The sequence below is a fragment of the Myotis lucifugus genome, unplaced genomic scaffold, assembly GCF_000147115.1.
Source record: "Myotis lucifugus unplaced genomic scaffold, Myoluc2.0 scaffold_502, whole genome shotgun sequence".
In the NCBI taxonomy this organism is placed as follows: domain Eukaryota; kingdom Metazoa; phylum Chordata; class Mammalia; order Chiroptera; family Vespertilionidae; genus Myotis; species Myotis lucifugus.
Window position 1 is genome coordinate 156,073 of NW_005871550.1, and position 26,071 is coordinate 182,143.

The 26,071-nt window shown below is 44.8% G+C and overlaps 1 protein-coding gene across 1 annotated transcript in view; it reads right to left on the reverse strand.

Moving 5' to 3' along the window:
- Window positions 1–26,071, reverse strand: part of SLC1A2 (solute carrier family 1 member 2) — a 97,444-nt gene that overhangs the window by 46,090 nt on the left and 25,283 nt on the right. The window lies entirely within an intron of this gene.

Below are 26,071 nucleotides of genomic sequence, written 5' to 3' on the forward strand. Positions count from 1 at the left end.
CATGAGGGTAGTCCAAGTTTTGTCTCTCTTTCCGAAAAGATGGCTTATCCAGTTTTTAAAAAATTTAATCCTTTTTGGTTTTTAAAAGATCATTCAAATGACCAGGGCTCTGCTAAGCTGTCCCAGAGTCAATACCACTCAACGGCAAAGAAGGGTGGTCAGAAGAAGCATGTGATCACCTTCGTCCCTGGATGCAGCCCAGCCCTTTTCCAGATAAACCCCAGTAGGCCCAGGCTGTGCTGGAGTCTGCAATGGAGCCCTTGCCAGGAGAACGCGCATGCTGCCTCTTCCCCCAGCTCTGTCATTTCCCAGGCCAATGAGATTTAAGCTTGAGGATTGACAGACGGAGGTCACATTTTTACTTTGATAACTTGGGACACTTTTGTTAGCTGCCATCTTGCAATCACCATCATTTGATAAAAGAAAGAATAGTCTTTAACACCTAGAAAGACAGGCTGAAGGCTTTGGAAACATGACAGAGCCTTGTAATCACTGGTTATAATGGAGATAGCATGGGTTTTACCATCACAGAACCTGGGTTTCAGATCCGGACTCCATTATCTGCTAGCTGTGCGGTGTGTAGAAACAAGGGCTTGCTGCCAACCTTGTGGAAACAAACATGATTGTGTATGGCAGAGGCCTGGCACGTGACACAGGTGGCTCCTTTCTCCAGAGAATATGAAGAAGAGACACATAATACTACTGAAGTTCATGACAACGGTGACATTTAACTCAGGGATCTACCCAGGTGCACCACCATTCTAATAAGACACCACACTTAGCTTCTAGTCTCAAAGTTAAGGCCAGGGACCCAAATATAACTATATACTTACTTTTACATGACAGGCTGCTTAATATATTTGCTAACAAAATGCTTTAAAATTTGGAATAATGTCGCATGGTCTGGTAGAATACCCAGATGAAATTATTAGTCAAAATATAAGCTTCTTACTGTTCCCTCAATGCCCTAATTTTCTACTCATTTAGTTAGTTTTTGCGCAACCTCTGACTTTCTAACATATGTGTGTGCTAATGATCACTCAGACCATCTAAAGAAGAAAATAGGACACGGTTGCTCACAGCAAGCAGATGAGGTCCTTTCTGAGCAGCGAGCAAAAATACCACTTCCTCTCAGCACCCAGTGAAACACACAGGAAAGTTCTTGTTACAACACAGCAGGGGGAAATGATCAAAATGGTCTTTTCAACGTGGCTAGATCATATTTTGATGTTTGCATTGGGATCTTTTAATACATTTAAACATTTTTCCAGCCAGTAATCTGAAGCTCTAAACCAGAAAATTGGCAACAAAGAATAGCGGTCATATGTGTTCGGAAATGGTGACTATTCCATTAGCCAGCCCTTGGTTAAACCCTGTGAGCCCCTCGAGGGTGTCATCCCGCCTTCTGCTTCCATGGAATCCCTCCTGCCATTGCAGCTAGAATCAGGCATATGGTTAGTACTGAAGTAAGACCAGTAAGTACTTAAAGCAAACATTCTGGCGAGATCCACCTGATGCAATGAGAGTGTCAAGCATCAAAACAACCACGTCGAATTGAAAACACACACATGTTAAGTTAACATACACACCCAACCCAGCAATGTGGTTGGATGCCTGCTGCACACAGTTCTTAGCTGCACAAAACTGCTGCGTGTTTAATGGCATGTTTCTTAGGCCATGACAAAATGTCCCCGAAGCCCCAAATCAAAACAGCCACATCAAAGTGGCAACATCAAAATGCTGAAACCCACAAGTATTTATTGAGAGAGTTAAACAAATGCTCCAGGCCGATCGGAGCTCCTAACTTCTGCAAATAGAAATATAATTTTTAAAGTACATCAAGGCTCCAGCTTGCATCTGGGGACACAGGGAGCCCCCTGAGAACTCTCTGGAAAGGTTCGATACCCGTCTAAGTGATCACTGCATCCCCAGAGCCCCTGAACTGGGGAAGATGATAGAATATAATGCCACATAACATTATATAACACAATACAGAGAGGCATCTAAGCCTTATATATCTTCAGAAGAACAGATATAGTTTTTAAAATGAGATTACACACATACAGAGCTATTTGATTGCTGGTTAGTGAATATGCATAGCAACAATGGCAATAAGGAGGATAATGGTATTTATTGCGTACTCTGCGTCAGACACTCTACTCGGTAATGAGTAAGGGGCAATCTTGCTCTTAAGGAGAGACAGAAAGTGCATTGCACCTTACTGGTCTGCTTCACATATGGGCCACGATAAAGGTCTGCCCAGGATGCTACGGAAAATGGTAAGAACGGTACCTAACCTAGCTGTAGAGAAGAGGAAGAGTGTTCTAGAATGGTCTCCAGGAGCGGCTGATGTTGAGTTGGATCTTAAAGCATGGATTGGATTTAAATGTCTACATCCTCCACCAAGCTGTGGACTTTGGGAGGACAGGACTGTGATCTTTAACACCTGGTACCAAGTGCTTGATAAATGTTTGCTCAAAGCAAATAAGACCCGGGAAGCAGCTATGAAGGACACCTTGCTCTCCCTGGAGCGAGGCTCTTCTGCGGGAGACTGAGCTACCACCGCAGCGAGCCTCTTACCTTCTTGCCTTTGTTCCACAAATTTCCACTGGGCACCTATTACAGGCCCCAAGCTGTTCTAGGAGCCCAGGATAGCGCAAATCAACAAAACAGACAAAGCCCTTGCTCTCACGGGGTGTACGCTTTGGAAGAACAAATACATGGATAAATGCATGTCAAGTGGAGACTGCTGGCAGGAGAGGACCTGTGGGGGAAAGGCGGAGGTTCCAGCATCAGGGACGAAGAAAGGCATCGAGGATAAGGAGGCAACTGAACAGAAACCTGGAGCGAGTGAGGGGTCTCCTAGTTAACTGTGCAATGTGTCCAGAGCTTAGCAAATACATGCGATACACACAGTTTGGAAATCTGTAGTACATTCAAACGAGAGCCCAAAGCTCCCACCAGATGTGACTCCTGGTGTCCATGTGCTGGTTTTGAGCACTGACTCAAATGAGTGACAAATTAGTCATGCCGGGCCCTATTACCACCATCAATATGATGGGCTTTCAACGACTCTCCCAGCTCCCAGAGGAAGAAAACCAGCCCCAGGGAGGGGAGAGCTGGACATACAGGCAGGGGGCTGAGGTCACAGTGGCCTGCAGTTTGCTTCCCTGGCGAAGAACAGAAAGGGCAGGAGCTGGACGGTGTAAGTCCACTGGGTAAACACAATAATTATTTCAAGTGAGCACACTTACCCCTTATGAATACTCCCTTCCTGGGGCTGTGCAGACAGATCCCAACACTAAGAACCTGGCAAGCCCAAGGATGGCTTGGTTAGACCAAATTCACCGAGCCTGATGTGTCCCAACACCGTGGAGCACCTCTGTTTCCAGTTGAGCGTCCTCTGGATGGAAGATTTTGCAGTGCAATTCCTAAGCAGTGGAAGTTTCTGTAACCCGGCACTGTCAGATCTCTCTCCATTGCCCGGCAAAGTAAGGCCATGTGACGAGAGAGTTGTTTGGATAATTAGAAACTTGAACAATGAGCCTATAATTTCCTTCAGCCATAACTTCTCCATTAAAAGATTTAAACAGCTGTTAATTTTGCAGTGGCTTCCCTGTTGTTCTTTCTTACGCAAATTCACAGGTCCTCCTTCAAGGACAAGCTGGAAGTATTCGTGTGTTTGTGTGTGTGTGTGTGTGTGTGTGTGTGTGTGTGTGTGTGACTCAAAAAGGAACATATCATGGGGCTGGTGCTAAGTTTTAAACTATTCTCAGAACCTGCTTTGTATTAGCATTCGATTTCCAGGCTCTGCCAAGAGCCTCTAATAATAGGCTCATTAGATGTGGTGGCAGACTCAGATCTCCAGCCTGCACACTTCGGCATCCTCTTATCTGGCACCAGATTCTTTTTTCCTCCTTCACGGTTCAGTGTGGTGCTAACAGAACATTTCCCAAGGAGCCTAAAAGCAACTGGTGTGTTTTGGCGTGAAGGATGTGAGGTCTGTGACAAGCATCACCCATCGGTCCTCGGCTACCCAAGTCCAAGACAACAGGAGACAATGTGCAGAAATTGCCCTAGTGAGGAATACTAGGTCAGACCCTCGAGAACAAAAACCATGGTTGTTGAAGGGGCTTTCCCCTTAGATATCTGGAGTGTTTGAAAAGCAATGCTGGAAATACCAGTGGTGTCAGCTCTGAACACTGGACACCATGAAAGGGTGATTACAGCTGTGACAGACCACATCTGGGATTTTCCCAGCTCCCTAAAGAATGCCAACCTTGCTGCAAAAAAGACTGGATCTCCAAAACAGTTGGGCATTTCCAACAGCCCTCCTGTCCCTCCACCCTTGCTGGGTCCTACAGGACCTGGTTGATGTGAAGGATGTTCACTGACCAAGAAGTCAGAATCTCTCTCTGACACAACTGTGTCTCATAGACCCTGAGAAGAAAACCTAAAGGTTCAAAACCTTCCAATCACCTTTAGTTCCTTCTTCTGTTCATTTTTAGCCACTGTGTTCATTTCCTGATCACAAGAACATGTTCGGGAAAGGTCCTGCCAGTGAACTCCGGACTTCACAAATGATCCATCTTTCCTATAGCTTCTTCCTGAATGGCGGATGGTCCAGCTAAAGAGCACGGTTCATAGTTGTCCCTAGTCATGATGGGATCGGAACTAGTGATCAACATGACACTGAAAGTCTGTGTGTGTGTGTGTGTGTGTGTGTGTGTGTGTGTGTGTGTTGGGGGCAGGGGGGGGGGGAGGTGTTCTGAGTCCAGGGCTGCTGCTAACTGGTTGTGTCGGAAATAGCATAAGTATAAAATGGATGTAAAATGACTTTGAGCATAGTCAAAAGACAGAAGAGTAAGGGCTACGAAATGATAAAAACACACTCTTACTGTAAGAATGTACCAATAGGTTCAGGTATCAATTTTGGTTGATTTTTATTTTTTTAGGTGCCAGGCTTTTAATCTTTAAAAGGAGAGGGTTGGATTAGAAATTCTCTAATGTTTTCAATTTCTGTGATTCTCTAATTCTCAGGGGGAAAAGGGGGTTATTAATAGGCTTCAGTTCCAGAGATAAAGCCTCCATTCTATTCTAGTATATCCAGGACTGAATAAGCTTAGAATTTACCATGAGACAAATCATTGCCTCAACCACAAGGTCACAGCCCAGTCACAGCATCAGGAGCCTCCCAGCGAAAGGCAGACGGGGGACTTAGAGACAAGAGACAAAGCAACAATAACAACCATTTCTTTGCCTTCACCTCCCCCTTTCTTATCTCTGCTACAAAAGCATAATTTTCTAGGACTACTGAGGCTGAGTTAGGGGTCAAACTCAGTACACAATTCATACATAGGTATCTTCTTAATGCTCATCCATGCTTGATCAATTATCAGTCTAGATTTCTAAGATGGGCAGGTCAATACCACAAGAATATAGTTGAACAGGTGAAATAGGATTGGGACCAGCTAAGCCACCACTAAGTCATCAAAAGGCCACCCATCTCGTTCATAGTCAACTCCTTGGAATTGGAGAGGCAGTACTCACAGAAACATCCAAGATGAAAATGTGAGGGAAAGGAATCTTTTCTCCATATCACTTTCCAGGTCAAGGGACCCAAACTAATGAGATGAATCGCAACTATGGAGCCAGTTGGGGCCTTTGGGTGTCCTCACATAAGGGGAAAGGAGGAAGTAGTAGAAGATAAAATTGTGAAGGGATCAATAACAATAGCATTCGTTTTGCCCAGGAACAGAAGTTAAAACACCAGCTCTGATTAGCAGCTTCCAGAAAACAGTTTAGTGGAATACAATTACATAATTACATGGCCATTGGATCCTTGGTTAAAATCTCCGTTTTCCAGCTGTGGCTGGGACAAGGCATTTATTTGCTCTCTTGGACAATAATACCCAACTCACTGGGTCATTATAGAGCTTAAATAAGATAATGCTTATGAAAGCAGGGGCAGTATTTAACATAACTGATAACTCACTTTTAGTTTCCTTGTCTTAAATGACTAAAATGGTGCAAAACCACCTTGAAGACAGTTTATTTACAGTTGTGTTTTAGTAGATCACTTTGGCAACAAATGACGCTTGTGCTTTTTACAAAAAGAAAGTCCCAGATGGCCCATGTGGATCGGGGCCTGGGAAGTTCCCAATGCTGTAAGCTTCCACACTGTGGAATGACTGGAGAACCTCTCACGGAACATACTAAAGGAGTGCAGCCTTAAGTATAACACCTCCGGACTTTTGTGAAATCCTCCCCAGGGTAGAGACCTAAGCTGGCCTTGACCCAACGGGTTTGCCCATTTCCAGAAAGGAAAGGCTCACCACCAAAGCAGAAATAAGACACCAAGGAACAGCAAACCTCTAGGCCTAAGTGAAAGACTGGGGTGGGGCGTTTGATCATCCCAAATTGGGGACCTCTTCTAAAAATAAAGATTACACCATGGCCAAGGCACACACTGGCCAGCCCAGTCCCCGTAGGCATGCCGATTCTGAAGTAATTGCTACCCGCCTCTGGTTCATGGAAGAACATGAAAATGCATTTGAAAACTTCACGCAGCTCCCACAAACTGGGGGAGATTCATTGGCATGCGCTCTGTGTTTGAGCCACAGAGAACTTGGCCCCAGTTCCAGTGTGCCTTGAAGCAAACGGTCTCCTCCAGCTAAAACATCCTCCCCACCTCCCCTCCAATCAAGTTCTTAGTCTAACTTCTATTTCTTCTTCGAAACCCAATTCAAGTGCCACTTCCCTTGGGAAGTCTTTGTTGACTCCCGAGTTTGCTTCGTACCCTCCTGCAGTTTCCCTGTGCTTATCTGTGCTTACCTCTCTCAGGGTATTTCTACCCGGGCTGACCTCTTTCAAGGTATTTATCACAATTTACTTGTCTTTTCCCCACTAGAACATAAACTCTTTGAGGGCAAGATATTGATTTATTTGACTCTATCTCCCCCATAGCCAGCATGGTTCCTTGCATATGGGAGGTGCTCAATTATCATATGTTGAATGAGTAAATGAATGAGTAGGCAAATTGATTTTAAAATATGTTATAGTTACAGGTTCTGTGTGATACTCCGTTTTAGGGGGCAGTGTTTGGAAAGATTAGGAAATCTGAAAAGAAGTGAGAAATGAGAGCCAAAGCACAAACACCTGCATGAGAAAAACCAGTGGTTGGCAGGAAGGTGCGGGTCAGCACCACACGGGACTGGTCGTTCCCTGCTGGTGGCTTTGATCCAGCTGCCCTGCCCAAGGCTTGGTGGCCCCGGCGCTCATGGGAAGATGCAGCCATGAACCAACCTGAGCTCAGCTAATGAGGCCTTCAGGGGAAACTGGTAAGGATACAGGAAAACAACCGTGAAGCTTCCCAAAATGAGCTTCCCAATTAGCCCCCCAGACAGGGGAGTCGTTAGGATGTGGACCAAGTGGCTTAATTAGCTGCAGTACCTTTAGGCACCAGCAGAAACCCAGGCAAGATGTCCATAGCTGCCTGGCTCCTTTTGAGCTAGCAGTCCCTGTCTCATTTAGTTTCACCATTGTACAGATGGGGGCTTTCCTTTTCCTAAATAAAATCCCCCCAAAAGAGCAAATATATATATTTTTGCCAGGCTATAAAGTAGGTATAGTATGGTGCAACAGAGTGAAACACGTCGTTAGTAAAGATGCACATAGTTTACAACTTTGAGCAAAGTTTCCCAAGGGACAAGTGTGAAAACATAAAAGCAAGTGACCTGGGATCTCACTTTCCTTGACAGAAGGTAGAGGTGGCGCATGAGGAATAACCAATGACTGGCTAGCGGATGACAGAGGGGGGAGTAGGGTTTTCATTGTCTTCTCAGCACATCTCCTTATTATCAGTAACCTGAGGATTAGAACTCTCCAGAGTAATGACTCAGCATGTGCTAAATGCTGAGAGTGACCTCAGCCTTTTTTTTTTTTTTTTTTTTAAACAAGCCTACAGCGGGGGACTGGAATGCAGATTTGGTAATTTGGACTCCAGCCTGTAGGGTCAGGCTGGACAGCAGTTCCTTCCAGGATCTCTTAAGGAAGATATTTTATACAATGTGAGGAGTGATCATTAGTCATTTTACAGATGAAGAAACAAGGTTAAGTCTTTTATCTGTTGTCAAATAGCTAGGAAAAGGCAGAGGTGAGAATCACACCCTGGTCTGCCTCTATCGAAAGTCCAATCTTTTCTCACCATGATATGACAGCTGAAAGATCCTGGAACTAATCATTGATGTTTCTATCTCTCTCTCCCTTTCCCTTCCTCTCTGAAATCAATAAATATATTTTTTTTAAAAGATGAGAATATATAATCCTTAGATGTTCCTTTAGTTATGGCATCATAGACCAACCTCAACCTCATAGCTCATAATTCTTCAGAAAAACTTATAAAGCTAAGTTATTAAAAATTATATCCCCCCAGGATGTTGAGCATATAGGTGGCTTTACGCCAAATTCTTTCCAACTTCAGCCATAGCAACAGGAGATACAAAATCAAGGGCAGCGGGATGAAGTCACCGGGAACTAATTAGCCGAGGTCCCAGAGCTCCTATGGCCTGTAGTCTCTCCTCTCCCCTGGATCTCAGGCCATGTTGATGCTCTTGATCTGGAACAGATCATTTAACTTAACTCTATGGTTGAAGAAAATGTTCAGAAAAGGATTTTTCATTTGAGATTTTTCACTGAATGATGTGAGGCCTCATTTTCTGGAGAAAGGAAGATGGTCGGTCACACTTTAGCACTAGGGTCTTAGCAATAATGCAAAGCAAATATGACACAGGCTCAATTTTTCCTCATAGAAGATGATGGTGAAGACGAGTTATTGGTCAAACTATACTACAAAGCTGTAGTGATCAAAACAGTATGGTATTGGCATAAAAATTCAAAATACAAAGATCAATAAAACAGAATAGAGAATGCAGAAATAAATCGATACCTGTATGATCAATTAATCTATACCAAAGGAGGCAAGAATATACAATTGGAAAAGGACAGTCTCTTCAACAAATGGTGTTGGGAAAACTAGACAGCCACATGCAAAAGAATAAAACTGGACTGCTATCTTACACCAAACACAAAAAATTAACTCAAAACGTATTAAAGACTTGAATAGTATTAAAGAACTGATACTTGAAAACTCCTAGGAGAAAACAGGTAGTAAGCTCCTTGACATGTGTTGGTGGTGATTTTTAAAAATCTGACACCAAAAGCAAAAGCAACAAATACAAAAATAAAGTGGGACTAATTCAAACTAAAAAGCTTTTGCACAGCAAAGGAAACCATCAACAAAATGAAAAGGCAACTTACTGAATGGGAGAAAGTTACAAGATGGGTGTTGCTTAACTGTATACTATTGAGTGGTTTCTTTTACCCATTGGACTTGATTATCAATAACAGCACTGGGTCCACTACTTCCATTTAGAGAGAATAGTAGCTCTGCAGTAACTTTCTTTGCTTGATCCTCAAAACAAGTCTATAAAGGGGACTATTATTATCCCCATTTTATAGACGAGGAAACCTAAAGAACTAACATACCTAAAAATTACCCAGTAAGCAGCAGAACCACAGAGCTAAGCCTACATCTGTCCAACTCCAAAGCTCAAGTTTTAAGGACGACATCAAGTAACTGAGCAGCCAATTCAAATACTCCATCTTTGGTCTGCTCTTTCTAACTATCTAGAGCTTAGAACAGGAGTCAGCAAATAAATCATGGCCCAGCAGATGGCCACAAAGCCTAAAATATTTACTATCTGACCCTATACAAAAAAAGTTTGCTGATTCTTGGCTTAGAGGAATGGTAAATCAAATCCCAAATGTTCCATTCTGTTTATTGAGCTCTTTGTAGTACTTGAGATCTATGACTTGTTTTTGAGTCATTAAAATATTTTGTCATTGTCCCTGAGTAATAAAATAAATTTGGCAGGGGGAGGTGGATAATAAAAGCTAAAGAGATGTGGTTCTAAATATTTACCTCCTGGATCATTGCAGGGCTACTAGTTAACCAAAACCCAGGAGGGTTTTGCCAGTCATGAAGAACTTGGCCAATGGGGTGGACCCACTGCGGGTAGACCAAAGTGCCCACAGGCCTCTCTCTGTCCATGTTGATGGGGGATGTCAGGGGCATCTTTTCACCAGCTGGCAGCAAAACTGAAAACTAGCTGTTTAGAAGGCTGCCAGTATGCTAAGCCAATAGAAACAGTGACGAAGAGGGCAGTAAGTGAGGCAATGAGTAACTATTTATTTTATTCATTGTTTTCAAACATAGAGAGAGGTGTGTGGTAAGCTTCATGTAAAACAGACATCTGAGCCATCCCAGAAGCAGGGCGTTCTCAAGTCATAAAGCACACGGTGGTCCAGAGTCAGGTCTTTCCACTGGCTTACAACTGTGCCAAGAATCTTACCAACACTAAATTGCTACACAACCCAGTTTGGATCCAAAATAAAAAGTCAATGATTCTTTATTATCTGACTCCACGTATGTGCTGAAGATTGACCTGTAAAATGAGGCATTGGCACTGGATACCTCTGTGGTTCCTTCCAGCTCTATGAGTGTGTGGAGTGCAAGCTCCACTAAGAGTGTAGAAATAATCCTGGAATACGTTACTATTCCTCATAATTCATTATAGTTCCTTTACCCAATTAGTGTTCTTATAACGATCATCAATGTTATCATTGTCATTATCCTAACTTACAGCATACATAATAAATAGCCAGCATTTGTTAAGTGCTCTGAATAGACTAGATGTCATTTGTTGAGGTCACTGGAATATGTGTGAGAACATTCTATAATGGGGTCAGTAAACTATATCCAGCCCACCGCCTGTTTTTGCAAATGAAGATTTATTAGAACACAACCAGGCCCATCATTTGTTTACCTATTGTCTATGGTTGCCTGTGCATTACAAGGGAGAGTTGAGTAGTTGCTGACCCCTGCTCCGCACACCTGCTGCTCTTGCTTACCTAATATCAATTTACTACTCTTTTGGTTGTAGCCTCTTGTCTTCGCCCAGAGAACTTCTCCTTCTGACTCTGTGGTTTGGGTGGAGTTGACCCATTGCCTATCTCAGGCCTGGCAAATCAAGATCCTCACTCCCATGGCCACAAATATTCAGGAGTGGGATCAGTCCTAAGAATTTTAAGAGAAATAGTGGGAAGGAAAATCTCTTTTTTGCTGAGGTTTCTGAGCTGCTAAGATAAAAGTCCAGAGCTGCCAAAAGCCAGCATGGAAATGATCTGGAAAGAATGAGGTCTGACATAAGATTTTAGCTTCTGGATCCAACTATGCCTGATGCTATCCTAGACTTTTCAGTTAATATGCCAATACCTTCTCTTGTTAGCCCGAGTGAGATTAAGTTAGGTTTCTATCACCTGCAACAGAAACAAAACAATCCTTTGAAATAGACATAGTTACTTTCCAAACTAAGACTTAGCTGCCCAAAGTCACATAGCTAGTGAGAGGCAGAGGCTAGGACCCAGTCTACATTGAGCTCTATGAGGCGAAGATCTAGGACCAGGAACAGAACTAACAGTTGGTTTTCCTGTCTTGGAAGAGGGAACCTTCCAAACCACATCACTGTTCTCTAGAAGGTTTTTCTTTGGGGAAATCATCCTGGTTTCTACTTGTGACTATCCCACAACAAGGCCCAGTGGAGTATTGGCTTCTCATGTGGCAATTTGGAGGAAGTTCTAGAAAAAGTGGTTCCATAGCCACTTTTCAGACCCCCATTCTTGCCATACTCAACTGGGAAAAGAATTTTCTGGAGAAAAAGCTGACTTCCCTCTATTGGACCATCCAGTCATCCAGCAATCAACATATGTAAACAGGCAGTCTCCATGCAGGGAGCACAACTGTGGGCCAGGCCCCTTCTGTAGAAAGAAATAAATTAGGGTAGCCTTTGCTGAAACACAGATTCCATGAAATCTCACCGAACTGGAACCATCCATCCTACACGGCATCTTCTTACATTCTGCTTTGAAGAGATGGAGAGGCTCCAGGAGAAGGATAGGGCAGGATATGGAAACAGAGCTCTCAGGGAGGGCTCGGGTGGTGTGCCACTCAATGCTACAGCCTCACCAGCTGGAGGACTTTGAAATCAAGACGAGTCCTCATTTTAAATGAGACAAGATCTTGGGGGACATGCCAGACCCTCTGTGTTCTGGTGCCAACACACCAAACCAAGAGGAAGATATTAATTCAGGAATTTCTAACAGTTTTCAACCACAAGAGTTAAGCATAAGTTCAAAAGAAAGGAAGGATAGATGGATAGATAAGTGGATAGATGGGTGAATGATTAGATGATAGATAGATAGATAGATAGATAGATAGATAGATAGAAAACTAGACACTTACATTTATATCTACAAAGATTACAGACAATATTTCTGGAAGGTTCACAGGACACGTTAATAGTGGTGGCCTCCGAGGAGAATATGCCCATGGCATCAGGTGAGAGGGAGACTCACTGGTCAGTGCACATCTTTGGCAGAGCTTAAATGTTTTGCCATGTGTTTATTACTATTTCAATGTAAGAGCCAAAAATAAGAGGGAATTATCAAAATACCCAATGACAAACCCCTGTTGGCTTCCTCTTCTAATGACCAGAACCCCATTTTCTTGCGCTTCCTGGTTAAGCTTTCCCCTCTGAGAATCTGTTACATAGGCCATTGCAGAATTTACCCTGACGTGAGCTCTACTCACGTGTCATTTCCCTGAGCAGAGAGAAGCAGTTCATGCCAGGTAAATAAGTTTCATGGCACCTGCAATTTGGGGTTGGCCCTAGCTCAAAGGTAAAGGAGAGAGGGTGGCATGAGAGTCCAAAGTTTGGGTCACAAAGCCTCCGGGTCACCTGGGCACAGCCAGGTGCAGGACAGAGTTTGGTTTCCCTGGCTGGTCTCAGCCTGGTCCCCAAGCACTCGAAGTCCTCAGGAAGATCTGAGCTCCCAATTGACTTCGATGGTGGACAAAGTTAGCAACTTCAAGAGAATGGGATACAAAACAGAACTGTCCAGCATGACTCCATGCCCCGTGCGTCTCTCTCTCTCTCTCTCTCTCTCTCTCTCTCTCTCTCTCTCTCTCCTCTATCACACACACACACACACACACACACACACACACACACACATTTCATGGGAAGAACATGGAAGCTCTGGTGTTATAGCCCAGTGCTACCATTCTGTTGTTCCATGATGCCCAGCACCTCACACTCATCCTGAAAGCCTAAGTTTCCCTTTCCAAAAGGGAAAGGGAAAGAGAACTATAGAGAAGACTAGAGGCCCAGTGCACGAAATTCATGCATGGGGGGGGGCCTCAGCCCAGCCTGCACCCTCTCCAATCCTGGACCACTCGGGGGATGACCGGCAACTGGACATCCCTCTCACAATCTGGGACCGCTGGCTCCTAACCGCTCACCTGCCTGCCTGCCTGATCCCCCTAACTGCTCTCCCCTGCCAGCCTGATCGCCCCTAACTGCCTCTCCCTCAGCCCCCACCACCATGGCTTTGTCCAGAAGGACATCTGGTCTAATTAGCATATTACCCTTTTATTAGTATAGATTATATTGGATGCAATAATTTCTGCTAAGGACTGCACCTGCCACATAATAGCTATACTGTCCCTTCTTGTTTCCCCTTCCCCTTTGGCTATTTCAGAAACAAGGGAATGCTTTGTAAAGAATTCAATGACTGAAAGACAACATAAACCTCTGTCCAAATGAACTTTCAGGCTTAGAAAACTCTGCAGACACTCCAGAGCGTCTCTGATCTCTGTACTCTTACGTAACAAGTTACATAAGGGCCATCTTATTCCCCCAACATGCCCTCTCGGATTACAATGTGCAGGCTAAGGTCAAAGGAAATTATGTAAGCATAATCCCAGGAAATCAGCACACAGAGCAGGGACCAGCTCATGAAGCAAAACAGTAGCATGTATGTTAGAGTGAATCGCTCAGAGGCCAGCAACTGCTGCACATCATAAAACATAGGTTGAGCCGAAACCGGTTTGGCTCAGTGGATAGAGCGTCGGCCTGCGGACTGAAAGGTCCCGGGTTCGATTCCGGTCAAGGGCATGTACCTGGGTTGCGGGCACATCCCCAGTAGGGGTGTGCAGGAGGAAGCTGGTCGATGTTTCTCTCTCATCGATGTTTCTAACTCTCTATCTCTCTCCCTTCCTCTCTGTTAAAAAATCAATAAAATATATTAAAAAAAAAACATAGGTTGAGTACATTTGGTTGAGAATGGGGAGGAGATCATCAATATATTTTTTAAATGGTCCCGCAGGGCACCAAACAACCTGAATAGAGGCTGGGACAGCAGTGGACCCCAGTCTGAAGGGCTACATGTTAACCTCTTAAGTGCTGCCTCCCAGGGAGGTGGGGCAAGGGCCAGAGCGAGGAGGAGGAGCGAGGGAATTGAGACTTGGGGGCAGGGGCACTTTACCAACAAGTATGAAAATATTTCAGTATTTTAACCACCAATGGCTTATCAGCCCTGGAGGAGAGACAGTTCTGAAATAGTCCTATTAGTGAAAATCTGTGAAACCATGTCAAAAAGCCACCAACATGTGAAGCATCACAAGCAACACACAAAAAGATTCTCAACCACCTTAGAAATCGAGTTGTTTTCATTTGATTTGCCCCACCCTGTATTTTTGTACATTTTTTTCTTTTTTCAGATTTTGACTTTTAAAACAATGCTATATTCATGTGTCATGCTGTATAATTAAATTTTATTTTGAGGAATGGTGACTCAGCTGTCTAAAGAACAGTATCTGGAAGAGATACTGGAAGAGAACAGTATCTATCTTTTAATGCAGGAAAATATAAACTTTCCACAAGAAAAAACTAAGCAGCTGTTGTTTATACTAGTAGAGGGTGTTATCAGGGAGGTCCTCTGCTCTGTGCACTGACTTTACTTCTGAGCTCCCCCAACACAGACACTGACAAAAGATAACCTCTGTCTGAAGTGACTCTGAGGTTTCCACTCAGGAAACAAAGCTGATAACCTGCCCAGAAGAGATCAGGGTTTATTTCTCTCCAAGGGAGTGCACCTCCTGGAAGAGTGTGGTACCTTTTATTCTCTCCTTAAAAATTAGATGAAAATGCAGAACCTGTTTTCCTAGTCTCAAATCTACTTCCCCTGGTGCAGACACGGAGGCCCTAGGAATTCATACATCAGAAAACAGTAGCCCATGCTGATCCCGACATTGCAATCCAGTCTTGGGACATCTTCCCCAGAACGAATAATAACTCCAAATGCAAGTGGGACTTCCATCACAGCCCTTCTCTGACACATTGTGAACTTCAAACAAGTCGCAAACACCCACACTAGCATGTCTGTAACGTCAGCACACCATCTTCGAATGAGGGCAACCCATTATCTGTGCACCAAAATAATAACAATTAATAATAATAATAACATCTGTAACATCTGTGCACCAGGATCTGAGCCCTCCATTCACATACACACACACACACACACACACACACACACACACACACACATCAACCAATCTGGAGTATTTGAAAGACTGATGAACTTGATGATAGGTGCACCAACGTTGTGAAATTCCTAGAAGACTTCTGCCTAAACTTCTACTGCAGTGCACAGTGATCATTTCATAGCAGATGAAACACCTTTGGGAACCAAAGTACATGCCTGAGAAGTGGCCCTACTGAGAATTCAGACCTTTGTTTTCTGTCATTTAAAAAAATACATATGTATTTCTACATCTGAGACACAAATATTTTCAGTTATTAATGTGTTCTTTTACACATCCATTCAGTTGACGTTTACTGAGTATCTACTCTGGGCTTGGCACATGTGACAGATACAGCAGAGGACACAATAGAAGCTTAAATACTAAAGGAGGGAGAAAGTAAACAAATAATGTCATATATGAGTAAGTTCTGTAAAAAACAATAAAGTGATGTAGTGGTGGGTGGGTTAAAGAGCATTATTTTATATGAGGCAGTCCAGAGGGTGGCATTTAATCGGTGACAAAGAAAGTAGGGGTGACCAGAAGGGATCTTGGGAAAAAGTATTCTGAGTGAGAACAGCAAGTGTAAAGGCCCTGGGGCAGAAGCAAGCTGGTGAATTCTAAGAACAGCAAGGAGGATCTCCTCACTACTCTGCCCACAGGCAAAATTCTGGGAGGGCTTGTTTAGTGGGATTAAGAGGCTCTCCCTGAAAATGCACTTACAGGAAGGTATAGTTTACAACTTCAGACCCCTGAAGCCTTTTATCCCATGGGCCCTGGTCAAGAACCTCTATTCTACTCCCGCCACTGAAGATTGTAGCTTCATGGCAGCTCCAAAAGACTGTGACCTGGTTGCTATTCTCATTGGGTGAGAGAGAAACAAACATGAGACACATCCATTCCTTAGGCCAGCGGTTCTCAACCTGTGGGTCACGACCCCTTTCACAGGGGTCGCCTAAGACCATGGGAAAACACATATATAATTACATATTGTTTTTGTGATTAATCACTATGCTTTAATTATGTTCAATTTGTAACAATGAAAATACATCCTGCATATCAGATATTTACATGACGATTCATAACAGTAGCAAAATTACAGTTATGAAGTAGCAACGAAAATAACTTTATGGTTGGGGGTCACCACAACATGAAGAACTGTATTAAAGGGTCGTGGCATTAGGAAGGTTGAGAACCACTGCCTTAGGCCATGTGCTGGGCTGAACTTCCAAAGGAACAGGAGGCCCCGCCCTCAGTGTGGGGCACTGAGAAATCAACCTGGGGCAGTGACCAGCACAACCAGGGGCCTGGGCCTGCTCGCTGCCCCCCTCTCTCTACAGAGAAGAGCCTGTCGAGTCCTGAGCACCTAATTGGCCCAGATTCCACTGCTGCTCTGAGCTGGACAGGAGGCGGTCAGAGAATTGAAGCGCTCCATTAGACGAAGCAGCCCTGTTTCCGACAGAGAGCAAGTAACCGACAGATACTTTGAGTCGGTCTCTAAGTTCAGCTTTGAACGCCCCAAGAGCAAAAAATTAATCACAGGAATTTATAAAGAACAATAAGTAGGGCAAGGTAAGCAGCGAGCGGAACCCCAGCCATCCACTCCAGGACGCTCAGGGCGCCTGTTTTGCATTCCGCCTTCTCTCCGTCCCCACGGGACTCTCCGTGCTAAGACCATCACGCCCGATAATTCTTGCTAAATACCAGGGTTCCAATTGCAGTTCCACCATAAAACACTTCATAAAACGTGTGGACTTGGCTCCTGCTTTTTGCAAGCACAGCCTGGCCCTCCCTCCTGCCTCCCCTTGGCAGGCACCCCACCTTCCTGCTCAGAGCCCTCTGCGGAGCCCCAGGAAACCCGGCCCTCTGCCTGCTACTGTACTGCCGCTGATGGCATCTGCTGGGCGGAGGAACCGCTGGCTGATTTCACACCCGGATCACAGTGCACGGCTCGCTGGGTGCCAATCATGACACCATCCGGGAAGGCTGGAGCCTCCCAGGGACACGGCTGGGACTGGGAGGGTCCAGTGGAGACAGGCAGCGGGAGGGGTGTTGAGGTTTACCCCTCCCCACCCCCACCAAGTGCACCTAGAAATACACACTCCAGGCAAAGGGCAGGGCCTGGCAGGGTCAACTCTGACCCCCTTAGCCTCTAGACTCTGTCCTTGTCTAAAATAAAGTGCATGTTATTTATGACTGTGGGTGGACACAATGATTGAGACCCAGCCCCTTAGTGAAAATCACAATAAATCCTATTGCTGGTGAAGTCTAAGTAACAGCCAGTGTTTTAAGTGCTTTACATTCATTTAACTCATTTTCTCATTGAAACCTCACAACCACCGTAGAGGAGTGGCATTATTTTAAGACCCACTTTGCAGATGAGAAAACTGAGGCACAGAGCAATTAAATAACTTGCTCAGGTCTCATCGTTGTTAAGCAGAGGAGCTGAGTTTCATACTCAGACCCGTGTTCTTAATGCATTTTAACTACGACTGCTTTCTGTTTGAGGCTCCCAGCTCCTGCAGCTCTGGGCTCTGGCGAAGAGCACAGATGTCTCCCTCCCTGAGCCTCCACGACTGGTCCGTCTCCTGCCAGCCCTCCAGCCCTCTCTGACCTTCCCAGAGGTCCGCATAGTCACCGGTGTCTACAGCAGCCCACTCAGAATGGGCGGAGCGTCTAGTAGATACACAGGACTGTGGGTGGACACAATGATCGAGACCCAGTCCCTGCCACAAGGGGATTGGTGTATAGCAGAGAACTGACATGTACACCTAACTAACCATAGAAATGCAACCAGATTCCAGGCTCCGTGAGGGCAGGCTCGTATGGCATTCACTGTGCAACCATAGAGAGGACTCGGGCACTGATTGTTGTCTGACTGAAAGAATAAAAGTCAGGACCTCAACCCATGAGCTTCTCTTCTGGCTTGCTCTCTTCTGAAATAACAAAGTCGGGAATGGCTTTCCAGGTGCAGTGACAGTTCAGTTGAGACTCCGAGACTTGATAAGATCTGACAAAGCAGAAAGAAGGAGCAGAGGAATCAGGGCAAGACTCCTCATCCTGGCTCCACACGCCTTGGGCCGAGGCTAGAAGAAGAGCCTGTGTTCATAGCAGAGGTTCTGTAGGCAAGGAGCAGAGAATGCTGGGTAGTTGGAAAGATAGTTTCAGATCACACAGGTGCCCCAAAGCCAAAGGAAGTTAGACTTTGGGAAAAGGCACCTCTGAAGATAAAGATTTAACTATTTCAATCAGCTCTTCAATGGAGAGAACAGGCAAGAAAAAAAAAATAACCTTAAGAAGAATGAGAGTTGAATCTTGCAAAACAGCTCCCTGTGGGGAAAGAGGAGGAAGAAGAATCCTACAAAACTCAGACAGGAAGGAGCCGTGAGGGGGCAGCAGAAGCATGAAGGTGTCATAAGGAGCAATCCTAGGGGCTTCCCCAACAGCAACTTTGGAACACTCCCACCAAAGGGGTCCCCTAGTCTAGTCTGCACTGGACAGATGTGGCTGCTCTCTACGCTGGCTCTTCTGAGACACCACCCTCAATCTCTGTGGCCTTTGGACCACCTTAAAGACAAGCACAGATTCTGAGCTGATTTTATCCCATGGGCAAAATCCAATCCAGTAATAGATTCTGCCTGGTGCACTGTGTTGAGAAGGATTCTGAAGCTGAATCAACGTTCTAGGATTGATCAGCAATCTCTGCCACGGACACAAAATTGTGTTGTGGCCACATATGTGCCACCCTGCTTTCAGCAATGTGCATTTAGTTTAGTTCTTAGTTCCAGGCTCATTTAGAGCAGAGACTATTGTGTTTAACTTTGTGTCAGCCCCCTGCTGGGTAGACATTAGGGAAACAATGATCACTGTGCTCAGCAAATGTTTGTGAAATGATCACACTCCTTTGTTCCTAAGAAAAATACAGACAGAAGCTGGATGCTGTGAGCTTTAGAAACACAGAAGTGACAGAAGGGCCCTCTCTCTGAAGCCGGCTTCCCATTCTGTCCCTGCCTGGAGCCAAACTCCCTGTGACAGGCCTAGGCTCCACCTGGGTGGAGGGTGGGTCATTCCTGTTCAGGGAAGCGCCCAGCCCGAGGGCAGCACCCAGCCCTTGTCACCAGAGGCGGTGTTGCTAACACAGCGAGTGGATTCTGGAATGGGTGAGTAGAGCCTCTAGGAGCAGCCTGTGAGCCCAGACTAACAGGGAAGCCTTCCTCGGGCATCTGCTTTGACAAAAGAGATACTCAATGCAAAAAGCAGGAGCAAGCCTGGCTTGGCTTCCCCTGTGGTTGGTGACAGAACTGTCTTGAACTGGGTTGGGCCAGCGAACACTCATTTCTGAGGGCCTCCTCCCAAGCAGTGATTGATGAGCAAACCCAGTATTGCTCTTGGCTGTCCCCCAACCCTCACCAGGGTGCCTCATAGGTAGCGATTACTCAGTGAACAAGACAGAAATATTGCATTTAAAGAACTCCTCACTAGATGGAGAGGAAGGCGAACAGGTGAGAAGTTATGATCCAAGAGATAAATAACGCTCGAGGAGGAGATAAGAGGAAGATAATGATTAATTGCCCAAGGAACTGATGTAGACTCATGCCAGGGCTGCTGGAGTTATGACGACAGAGATGGATGGAACAGTTGGAAACACAGTCCCGAAGGAGAAGGACACGTGCTGGGTTTGGAGAGTGTGGGTAGACTTCCCACAGGGGGAGGGATGGGGAGAGGAGACATCAGGCAGAGGGAATGGAGAGCGAAAGCTCAGACACAGGATGGGAAAGGCAAGGTTCAGAAACAGGTGCAGCATCATGGGAGGTGAATCTGGGAGCAATATTTGAAGCAGAGACTTGAAGCAAGGGACACGGCAGGAACCCAGGCAGTGAAGTAAGAAGCTCCAATTAAAGTGCGGACTATACAGTTGAAAAGAAAGATTAAACACCAAGGCTGAGAGTTGGGAAGAAATCAATGATACAAAGGGAATCAAAGACCTACGGGCCATTGGGAACAAGAAATGAAAGGAAGTGATGGATTAAGGGGCAGTTTTCTCTGAGTCCTTTGAAACATGGATTCTTTCTGTGGCCCACAGACCACCACCTCCTCCAGCAAAGGCCCAGGGCTTGGTAATCAACAACTCAGATGGTAAGACCATGGAGCCGTCTTCCATGTCTCACCGCCTTTTCCTCTACCTTGTCCTCGTCCCTGATTTTCAGGGCCCTTCCCTCCACCCAGGAAAGTCCTGAGAAAGTCTTGGTCTCGCCATATCAAAGACAAGTATCCAATACACTTACTCCTCAGGGGACACCTGCATTTTACAGATGCCTGGCCCAGGTGCTTGGATTTCCAGGTGTTCGTCCATGACTTCCTACTTGCTGCATGCCAGGGAGGGGGTGGAGAGGGCAACACGCAGTCCTTGGGCTCAGGGCACTCACAATGTAGCAGTTGCAAAGGCCATTCTAGTCCATTTTGTACTTATTTTTCCCAGGAGAGGGCAGATGTCCCATATTTGGGATGGTTCTGAAGATGGGCTCTCGAAGCAGAGACCTAGATACAAATCCCAGCTCCACCTCTTACCAGCTTGGGGTGAATTTCTTAATGTCTCTGCGCCTCGGTGTTTTTCCTTTATGAAATGAAAAGCCTGAAGGGGCTCACCCATGCAAAGGGCTCAGCACAGCTCCTGGCACATGGTAGATACTCGGTAGCTTTCTGCCAGGATGTGCTGGGAAATACTGGAACCTCGCTACTGATTTTCAGGAAACGTGGGCTGGCAATCAATGACAAAAGGGCATCTCCCTGGTCCCCAAAGGCTGAGTGAACCGGTTACTCATGAACTCTTCTTGTTCCAGTTCCTTATTACAGATCAAGAAACCAAAAAAAAAACTCTTCCCAACCGTGTTTTATTTTACAGGAGAGAAGATGCTGTCAACATTTACTTTGACATTGCCTTCATCAGCCTGGTGCTGGCCACCTCACAGACCTTCTCTCTCCTGATCCCTACAGAAGCCCGAAAGGTACACATGTTTACCCTGGATTAAGAGAGAAGGTAAAGAGACACTGTGTTTGTGAAACTCACCCAAGGTCCTAGAGCTAAGAAGTTGCAGAGCTGGGATTCAAACCCAGGTCTTGCTGATCACCTCATGCTGCTTTCTGGCTCCTGCCTTGAGCCAGACCTGAAGCCCAGGCGCCAGGGGCTCCTTCCACAAAAGTGCGCTGAGATAAGATTTATCCCAGCTTCTCAAATCCAGACCCTTGGCTGAAGCAACAAACCTTTTGATGGTTCATTCCAAAACCCTTAGCTGCCCTATCAAGCTTGATGGGGAAGATGCCTGACCGAGGTTGGAGCATCTCTCTGGACGTAGACCTTGGGGTGATAGACCTACCAGGCGTGGGAGGCACCCTCAACTCAGAGCCTAGAAAAGGTCAATGGAAGGGACCTTAAGATCCCCTTCTTTGACCTCCTAAACCTTAAACCCACCATCTCTCTGGAAAAACATGCTAAGCCCACCAACATTTTTACTTCCATATAGAGATTGTCGTATAGAGTGAGCCCATTTACCCATTATCCTCTTATAACGGATTGAGCTGACCCACCTTTATTTAAGAGATTATTAGTATACTAATGATCACTGGCATCTATTGAGTACTTAGTCAGCTATCCACCAATAACCCAGTGAAATAGATATTATCATTGGCTCCAATTTATTCTTTAAAATCTTAGAAGCTTACCAACCATTGAGAAAAATTTCACACCTAGAAGGGTCCCTAGAAACCCTTGGGTCTGGCCATTTTGCAGATAACGGGCCAAAGACACAGTCAGATGACAGAGGTGTCCTACTGGGGACATACTGGGACAAGAGACCCCTGGAATAAAAGAAAAAAGCTTGAGCCCGGCTGGTGTAGCTCAGTGATTGAGCTTTGGCCCATGAACCAGGAGATCATGGTTTGATTCCTAGTCAGGGCACATGCCCGGATTGCGGGCTTGACCCCTAGTGGGGGGTGTGCAGGAGGCAGCCGATCAATGATTCTCTCTCATCATTGATGCTTCTATCCCTCTCTTCCTCTCTGAAATCAATAAAAACATATTTTTTAAAAGGAATGCTTGAAACCAAAGGCCCTGTATTGGCCCACCTCTTCAGGGGTGTCTCTTCTGCCCTAGCATCATGGCTTTCAACCAGGGGCAATTTTGTAACATCTGCAGCTATTTCTGGTTGTCACAGCCAGAGACTATCGGGATGCTACTCCTAGATAGAGACTGGGTTGCTGTTCAACACCTCACACAACAAGGGATGATCTGGCCCCAAATGCCAACGGTGCCAAGATGGAGAAACCCTGCCCTCATAGAAGTCAGAGAGGGCAGAAAGACCCAGAATGAGCACGAACATTCCTCACACTTCCCACCCCTGACCAGAGCCCACTCCCTCCTCCCCTCAGCCAAGGTACTCATCTATAACCCCATGTGTACATGAAATATTCCAGAAGACAGGCCCAGCCCTACCAAAAATATGCCGCATCTCTTATTCAAAATTCACCGAGTTGCCTCAATTCTAAGATACACACTGTCCCCACATTTTTATATTTCTGAAAATGGAATGTGACCTATAATTAGTTTCCCCAAAAAAGGCTGTTATAAAATCAATGGAAACGTTTATGAATAATTACATATTAGATCAGAGAAACATGGTAATTTAAAACATAATGTTTAGACTGAAATAGACTCCAGTAGATGATAGTGCGTGATGTAAAATTTGCTTGAATTCCAAGAGCAAGGCTTCCAAGAATTTCTCCCTGTGCAAGCTCCTGCAGCCAGTGTGAGTTCACATTCCTGCACCTATTGGCAGAAAAGCTTTAAGCAGACTTTTCTTCAGGATGAAAAAGGATCAGTGGCCAGAGGGTTGGTGGGTGAGAACAACCCTGTGGGCTCACCTTTATAGCTCAGCATCCTGGAGGCCCGCTCTCCGTCCTCCTGGCCCTCAGTGCCTTCTTCCCGCATCGCCACTCTTTTTCTCTCCCATAACCAGCACTATTTCCAGGATTAGCACTTAGGGGTATAATGGGGCTCATGCCAGCTGACCATCTTGTGTCACTGCAGGGATGTTGGAAATCAGCAGGGGGTACTCCCCACGCCAGCTTTGGAGTGAGGCCAGTCCCAGACCCAGACTCAACACCCTCGCTGACTGTCTCCCTGGACAAGCTAGGTAGCTCTGCGGGCCTCTTTTTCGCATGTAGAGTGGCAGGGGGTGAATAACAGTCCTGCCCACAATAAACTTGTTTTTCTCTTTAGATAGAAATAAAATAATTCTGTGAAACACAGGACACGTGGCCAGCTGCCCACTACAGTTGGGGGGTCTTCTGAGCAGGTTGTAAGACACCCGGTGACAGAAGACTCTTCAGCCTTGCGCTGGCCACGCTTTGGGTTTCCCAAGTGGATGGAACGGCACCAAATAGATCGGAGTTAGGGGAGCCTGGACTTTTGTTTTTTTCCCCAAATTCATCCTCACAAACCTATAACCAACCCATAGAAATCACAAGTTGATTTTGAACAGGGATGTTACAGGCAAGTGCTATAAAATTTACAAGGATAAGACGGTTGACATTCCTCTGGTGTCCCTGGATCACAGAAAGGCTCAGTTGGAAAGAATTCACTCATGTTCATGTGCTTCTCTGGCCAAGTGTTGTGGTCGTGCACGTGCTAAGGTTGCTAAGGCTCCCGGCAACCCTAGGGCTCACCTGGAGCTCTGGGCAGAATGCCCGTGGTTGGGACACGGGCAGAAAGAGAGATACTTTTTGGTCAAGAACATATTGCAGCTTTTCTCTCTGGGGCAATGAAGTTCAAGGACCCTTCTCTGTCACTTGAAAGGAAATTGGTTCCAAAGGTCTACAATATGACTTTGCTCTTATCTAGGTTTTTCTGGAAACATATAAGGCAAGTAGGTGAGTGGCACTGAGAGATGTAAACTTCCTGACAATTTGGGGAGAGAATAAAAACGGGGGAGAAATGAAAATAGAAGCAATCCTTGTTCTTTCAGAACTTTTCCTAAACATGAAGTCACTATGGTAGTTTTAATTTTCCAATAACACATTATATATAAAATATTGTCTATGTAGGTAATAATGAACTTGTTACTCATTTAACCTGCATATTTTTATTGTAAGCATTTTGTGTAACTCTTGCTATAAAAAAGTAAGAGTTTAAAAAGTAAATTCAAACTAGTTAACTTAGTTTTAGATCACTCTGAAAGCAGCAAATATGAATAATATGACTTTCATCTGACAGGATTTGGCTTTGCGCAAATAAGTTCATTTGGAAATCATGGGTGACAATATCAACTGGATTTAGTTTTTCTGGAAATAGGTAAAAAGTATTATAAATCTGTTTATGTTCATGGACCTGGTAATCTCAATTTGGAAAAATGTGCATAAAACAATCTCCAAAAAGAAATAAATTCAATTCAAACAAAGATGATCATTTAGGGATCTAAAACTAAGCTAAATAGGTTTTAATTTACTTTTTAAACTCTTAACTTTTATAGTAAGAGTTACATATAATGCTAACAATAAAAATTTATAAAATTTAAAAATCCAACTTTTCCACACTGCATGCTTTCTGATTACTTAAATCATTGCTATCAGCAGTTTCTGCTTCATTTGACTTATTTTTTCCTACCATCTTTTTCAGCTTTTGAAAACAGAAATTAACATGTAAAAGGATGAAGAATTTGAATATTGTCCCAATTCTGATAAGCCCGAAAACTGTGCCCAAAACATAGTGATCACACAAAAGAAATGTACTGAAGGACTAAATGAACATCAGCCATTTTCTTGCCAATTCTGAAGGGAAAAAAGAAGCAAATTGAAGGGAATAAATAGCACGAGGAGCTGAGGATCATTGTAACACCCACACTCTGTGATGTAAGAGGAAAGATAAATGCTTAACAGGGTCCCAGAGTAGAACATTGGAGCAAAGACCTTATATATTTAGCAATGTCACAAAATACCCATAAACCCACCACACCAAGCACAGGTAGCAGTGAATGTCACTTACCCTTTGCCTCTGAATCTATGCCCATGAGCTTCTACAATGGGGTTAACTGGCTGACAGCACAATCTTTTTTTTCCCTTTTCATTTTAAAATATATTTTTATTGTTGATAGTATTACAGATATCTCCAGTTTTCCTCCGCTTTCCCCCCTCCCACCCCCTACCCCCCCCCCAAGGAAGTCTTCACCACCTTATTGCCCATGTCCATGGGCTACACATATAAGCATATAAGTTCTTTAGTTTATCTCTTCTTGTCCCCTAACCCCACACCAAGGTATGTCAGTTGGTTCCATGCCTCCCTGCCTTGGGTCTCATTTCTGTTGGCCAATTCATTTTGTTCATTAGATTCCACCAATAGGTGAGATCACGTGAATCCATCCACATCGCCCTGCACACACAACTGGAAATACAGTTACCACACAGCAGGTAAATGGCAGAGCTGGGATTCGTGGGCTTTTATCTGGATCAACTTCTTCAACAGGGGTCGCCAAAGACACTAACATTAGAACCTCTAGAACAGCGGTTCTCAACTTGTGGGTCGAGACCCCTTTGGCG